Source organism: Coturnix japonica, chromosome W, assembly GCF_054131305.1.
Source record: "Coturnix japonica strain WE chromosome W, WE-NBRP24, whole genome shotgun sequence".
NCBI lineage: Eukaryota > Metazoa > Chordata > Aves > Galliformes > Phasianidae > Coturnix > Coturnix japonica.
Genome location: NC_140701.1, coordinates 29,650,089 through 29,656,210, shown reverse-complemented (window position 1 = coordinate 29,656,210; position 6,122 = coordinate 29,650,089). Strand labels below are relative to the sequence as shown.

Below are 6,122 nucleotides of genomic sequence, written 5' to 3'. Positions count from 1 at the left end.
GCTTGAAGCCAGGGCCGTAGCAGTGGCTTTACGTCTGTGGCCAGAAACTCCGTGAAATGTGGTCACCGATTCAGCATTTGTGGCTAAGTTACTGCTTCGCATGGGCAATGAGGGTGTGCCTAACACTGAGATCGCTTTCTTGCTGGAGGAGGCTCTGGTCTCCCGATCTGCATCTGTGGCCATTCTTCATGTCCGCAGTCATTCGGAGGTACCAGGGTTCTTTACAGCTGGAAACGCGGTGGCTGACCGGGTGTCATGGTTTTGTAATTTTGCTATCAGTATTCCACATCATAACATCATGTCAAGTATGGATACTTCTGTTGAATGTGCAGTCCACAGAAGAAGACTACATATCCCAGAGAACAACAGGAGTAACAATAAGTCACGGGACCAGGACTCTATATAATCTCGTTCCCAGGCTGGAGTGCCCTCCTTCTTCTCTCGAACTTCTCGGAGAGTGGGAAGCGTTCCAGCCGTGTCGCCTAGAGTTCACAGTAGGCCTCTCGGTTTTCGGAGACTCTCTCTCTCTCTGTTTCGTTCGATTTTGTTAGCCTTAATTATATTATATTGTGTTATCTTGTATTTCGATATCATATTTAGTAAAATAAGTTTTTCCTCCTTAGATTGTCGCTGTTTTATCCCACTCCCCTTTTCCCCCTCCTTTCCGGGCCCCGGGGGGGGGCGTGGGGTGGCTTCCCCTGTCACGGGCATAGGTAAATCTAAGTAACCCGTGACACCGGGTAGCGGGTGGACAGGTGCTTACCCTTCAAAAGGCACGTGACTTACACTCCTCTCTGCACATTGGAGCACGAGCTTTGCCACGAGCATGTTCCATTCCTCTATCCACCGCTCGAGAAGTGGTTCAAACATGCCCACACTGTAATTCAGCACCTGCGTTGGGGGCGGGAGTTAACCCCCGGGGGCTCTCTCCTCTAGATATCTGGCAGACTGACTTCCCTTTAGAACAACGTATGGCTCCAAAGCAATGGTTGGCGGTCACCGTGGACACATCATCGACGATCATCATTGCCACCCAACATACGCGTGCTAACTCTCCTGCTGCTCAGCAACATTGGGCCACTGCCATCGCGGTCCTGGGGGTGCCGCGACACATCAAGACAGACAATGGCTCGTGTTTCATCTCGCGATCTACACAAGATTGGCTTGAACGGTGGGGAATATCTCACTCTACAGGCATCCCTGGGAATTCCCAGGGACAAGCAATTGTGGAGAGGGCCAACCGCCTCCTGAAGGATAAGATACGTGTCCTTGGGGAGGGGGAGGGTCACAGAGGTAGGATCCCAATAGCCCAACAGGCAGAAGTATTGGCCTGAGCACTTTATGCAATCAATCATTTTGAACGAGAAGAGAGTAAGCACACCCCAATACAGAAACACTGGCAACCAAGAATCATTGATGAGGGGCCACCAGTAAAGATAAAACAGGATGATGGTACCTGGGAATCAGGGTGGTCTGTTTTAGTTTGGGGCAGAGTTTATGCTGCAGTAAAGGACAGAGAATCGGGAAAAATATTATGGGTTCCATCGAGAAAAATAAAACCTCATACAGTGATCACCCATAAGGGTGTTCTGGGAGAAACAGAAAACTAATCGAAAAGCTGAGTACTTTCCTTCTAGGTACGGTTGATGGGAGCCTGCCAGCTGCATCCACGAAGCGACCCCACTGGAAAAAGAAAAGGGACGAATGAAGAACAGCTGTCAGTACCCACGAGAAAGATATCTGTTACATCACTGACTGTGTGCCTTTGTGTGATTGTTTTTGTTATAAGGGGATGAGGTTCGTTTGTGGGGTCCTACAGCCAGAATTTTTGCATTTATTTTAGCTCTAGGAGTAGTTGTAGTCTATGCTTTTAGAGAAATTGAGAGGCTGGCATGCTGGCCCGTTAAGCTAATGCCACCACAGTGTTCCTATCATTTTAGTCTTTTTAGTTTTAAGGATTTGTTTACCTTGTTTGTTTCAATGTATTCAGGGTTGTTTACAGCGCATGATAATGAGCTGTGTAAGCCCAAGATGCCTTGAAAATACTAACTAAAGAACCGCTAACATTACTATACACTGCACCACATACCTCTGCATGTTTACGTCACTTTTTAAATAACTCACCACAAAATTTATATATGAAAACTAACACTTTTATATGTTAGGGATAGTGTTAGCGGTCGCGTTGTTACGAGTCTTGATTTTGTTGGGCATGAGGAAGGGGAGATGTTGTATTAGGCGAAATTCGACGCTCGGGATGTAACGTGATAGGCCTTCCCCTGCTGGGTCATGCATATGTGAAAAAGATAAGGATGAAACTGGATACCTATATAAGGGACCCTCACATTCCAATAAACGCCATTTTACCGCTGACCATATTGGTGTAACAAGCAGCTGTGACTTGGTCGGGGCCGTCGATACACATTCACAAAGGGACTTGACTTTCCAGGTTACCAGATCGAGGTAACAGTGTTGGATGAACCACTGCGTACAGAAGAGCCACTGTCAGATCCAGGAGTGGGAAGGAAACAGAGAAGGGCTTCAGGTAGGCAAAAAAGGCAGTGCTGACAAATAAGGAGACCACGGCCAGGTGAGGGAGGCACGTGGAGAAGGCTTTGTGCCTTCCCTGCTCAGAGGGCATCCTCAGCACAGCCACGAAGACCTGCACATAGGACACCACTATGAAAACAAAGCATCCAAAGATTAAACAGGCACTAAAAATGATAAGCACAACTTTCCCTGAGGTAGGAGCCAGAGCAGGAGAGCTTGAGGATCTGGGGGATTTCACAGAAAAACTGGTTCACAATGTTGCCTATGCAGAGAGGCAGTGAAAACGTACTGGCAGTGTGCAGCAGGGAATTGAGAAGTCCAGTGCCCCGGGCAGCTGCTGCCATGGTGACACAAGCTCTGCTGTCCATCAACGCCCCGTAGAGCAGGGGCTTGAAGATGGCAATGTAGCGGTCATAGGACATGATGGTGAGAAGGGAATACTCTGCTGACGTGAAGAAGAAAATGAAAAAGAGCTATGCAGCACATCCTGTGTGGGAGATGGCCTTGATGTCCCAGAGGGCGTTGGCCATGGCTTTGGGGAGAGTGGTGGAGATGCAGCCCAGGTCGAGGAGGGCCAGGTTGAGGAGGAAGAAGTACATGGGGTTGTGCAGGTTGCAGTCGCAGGCTACGGCTGTGCTGATGAGGCCGTTGCCCAGGAGGGCAGCCAGGTAGATGCCCAGGAAGAGCCAGAAGTGCAGGAGATGCAGCTGCCGTGTGTCTGCCAATGGCAGCAGGAGGAACTCACTGATGGAGCTGCTGTTGGGCATCTGCTGTTCCTGGCCTTGGAGTCCTGTTCAGAGTGCAGAAGATAATGACAAGTCCAGACCATTCTCAGAGACACTCCTTCTACTGTATTATGAAATTTTTTCATTCTCTTATTACAATGTTTATTTAGCACCACAAATAGAATTGAATGTCATGAAGTTCAGCATTCTATAAATAGAAGAAGCATATGGAGCTTTAATCTTCCTTTCATCTTCTAGTCTTATTCCATCTCCCTGGACTTTTTCACCTGTTTTGTGTCTCATATCTTTACCCTCACTGCTCTTAAAGCCCTCTGTCACAACGTTTGTGCCCTTCACTTTCTGTTCAGGAAACATGCCTTTCTGCAATGTGCATTATTCTTGTCAACAAAATTGATAATTTCAACTAGTTCCACCCTTGGAAAGGTTCCTTTTCGTAAAAGGAGAGGCTGAAAATATATCACGTGTGACAGTTCACATAACAAGCAATTGACTGAAGAAGAATTGGGAGTCTCAGAGCTGTGTTCAAATCTGACAGACTCTTAGATTTCTGCTTCCAATCCTTTCGCCTTCCTTCCAAACAAGAAATAGAAAATTGCTACCTTGTCTCTCCTCTTGCAGAGTACGCACAGAAACTTTCAGTTGTGCAGTGGAGCTGTGATCCCCCTGCCCCAAGCATCAGCTGTGGCAGCACAAGCCCTGCCAGGGGGCTCCTTCCCCCCTCAAGTCTCCCTGCAGCGCCCTGGGCAGCTCCCCGGGCAGGCTGAGTGCTGAGCCTGGCAGGCGGCAGAGTCCCATACCCGGCACACAGCCCCTGGGGCACAGCAGGGACCCTGCTCTGCAGGACAGCCCTTGGCTCCCGCCTGCAGCCCCGGCTGCACAGCCTGCAGCCGTGCTGGGACACGCAGCCCTCAGGGCTGTGCTCAGACGCTGCTGCATGGAAGCCCTCAGCTGTAGCAGAAGGATTTAACACTGTAAAGAAACATGCAGTGCCTGAAGCTTGATCTGCTACAGGATGTCCCAGATTAAGTTAACCCTCTATGAATAGCAGCTGAAATACCTACTGCAAGGGACTTACCATGTCATGGTCTGTGAGCAATGTTCCTGCAGTGAGCTCACAGCCCGCTCACACTGCACACATCCTGTAAGCTCTCTCCAATTTCTCTCTTCTTTTTCTGTCACCTGCAGGCTGTGCTGTGCACAAGAGCTGCTCCTGGGCACAGCTGTGTCTCTACAGCACCATCCACTTTTATGAGCTCCTTGTGTCCCAGGAGCATGGCCCAGCTGAGCAGCAGATAATGTCATTTTAATCCTTCCCACTCATCTCCCCAGAGTTGTCCCTGTGTCCTCATGGCCATCAGATCCTGAGAGGCAACAGTATCATAACTGTTCGTTAAAATCTGCTTCATTATTCACCAGTCAATTTTTAACCTGTGATGAGTCCTACCAGAGGGTTTTTGATGAAACAAAAAGGGCACCGAGACAAGGATAAGGAGGGTTGGACTTGCCCTGTGCAGGGCAGTTATCCAGAGGAGACAGTGCAGGTAACTCATTCCCAGATAGAAATCCTGGGGCTGAAATTGGATGCAGCTTCCCACAGACCCATGGCAGCTGGGATTCCTCTGGTTCAGCTCAGATGTTCACAAGTAGTTTTACAGTGATTCTTTAATACCTTCTTTAAACAGAACTATAAACAAATAAACAGTAAATGTCTGCTGAATTCTTTGTCTTTAAGCTCTCTCCAGATATCTCTCCATTTTGCTGAACAAGTTCTGATAACCTAAAATAGATAACAGGAAGGCACAAGGCACAAGATGCTCTTTAGGTTAGAATGGGTCCCAGGGCGCATTTGATGCTGAGTCCATCAAACTCCAGTGCAGAGAGAAGTTTGCCCAATGTGCTCAACAAGACAAAGTCAGAAGTAACAGTGAAGTTTCTTGGAGTACTAATGGACCCACTGAGGGCCATTACCAAGTAAGCTTCGCAAGGGACTTTTTAGAGCAGATAATTGGAAGCCATGACTACAGGCAGGCAAAGGCACTGGCATGCAAAGAAACCTCTCCTTTGCCTTACGAAGCAGACAGGTCAAGCCCTGATTGCAAGACCAGTGGTAGGGAGATCCTGTCTCTCATGTTGGCTCAGGGCACTTCCTGGGGCAGTGGAATGGAGGTCTGTATGATGTTGAATGAAATACAAGGGGAGAGAAGATCCCAGGCTCTGCATGGGGTGCAAAGATACTGTCAAGTTCATATCCCACATGTGCCCTGTGACTTGCGGAATCAAACTCTATAATCCAGAGATGGGTTATAAAGCAGGTATGTTTATTCCAGCGTTGCGCAGCACCGGGTGCAAGGGGGATAGCTCCACCAAACTTGCACACTGTAAGGAGAAAAGTGTGTTACAGATATAGGTTAAGCTAATACATAATCAATAGTCTCCTCCTCAGTTTGATTACATATTCATTACATTCCCTATGGCTCCGTTCCCCGCAACCCCATTCCCTCATTCCCCCTGACCCCATTCCCTGCGACCCTTGCCGTTGTTTTGGGGTGAAATTCTTCTTCTGTTTTCTTCTTGGTGTTATCTGCTGGTACCATTCTCCCACGTAAGCATTGTCTTGCCCGGGGGTATCTAATCCTTCTTCTTGTCAGAGGTCTCTGGACAATTTCTTCTTATCTTTATTGCCCTCTTCTCTGGTTTTCTTTTGACTAAGTGTCTGTAATTCCCCCTTTCCCTGCCCTTTTAAATGTAAACTATCTACAGTTACCCTTTGTCTTGGTTTCTGTTAAGTTCCCCTTTCCCTTTCTATAGCAAAGTGTTACCTTACCA

At 48.0% G+C, this 6,122-nt stretch overlaps 1 protein-coding gene across 1 annotated transcript in view; it reads left to right on the top strand.

Annotated features, from left to right (window-relative positions):
* The first annotated feature begins 235 nt into the window (after window positions 1-235).
* The window catches only part of LOC146754663 (uncharacterized), a 188,188-nt gene continuing 182,301 nt past the window's right edge, over window positions 236-6,122 (top strand). The window contains exon 1 of the mRNA XM_085527644.1: window positions 236-723. The gene's annotated coding sequence lies outside the window, so the exon portion shown is untranslated. The remainder of the gene's footprint in view (window positions 724-6,122) is intronic.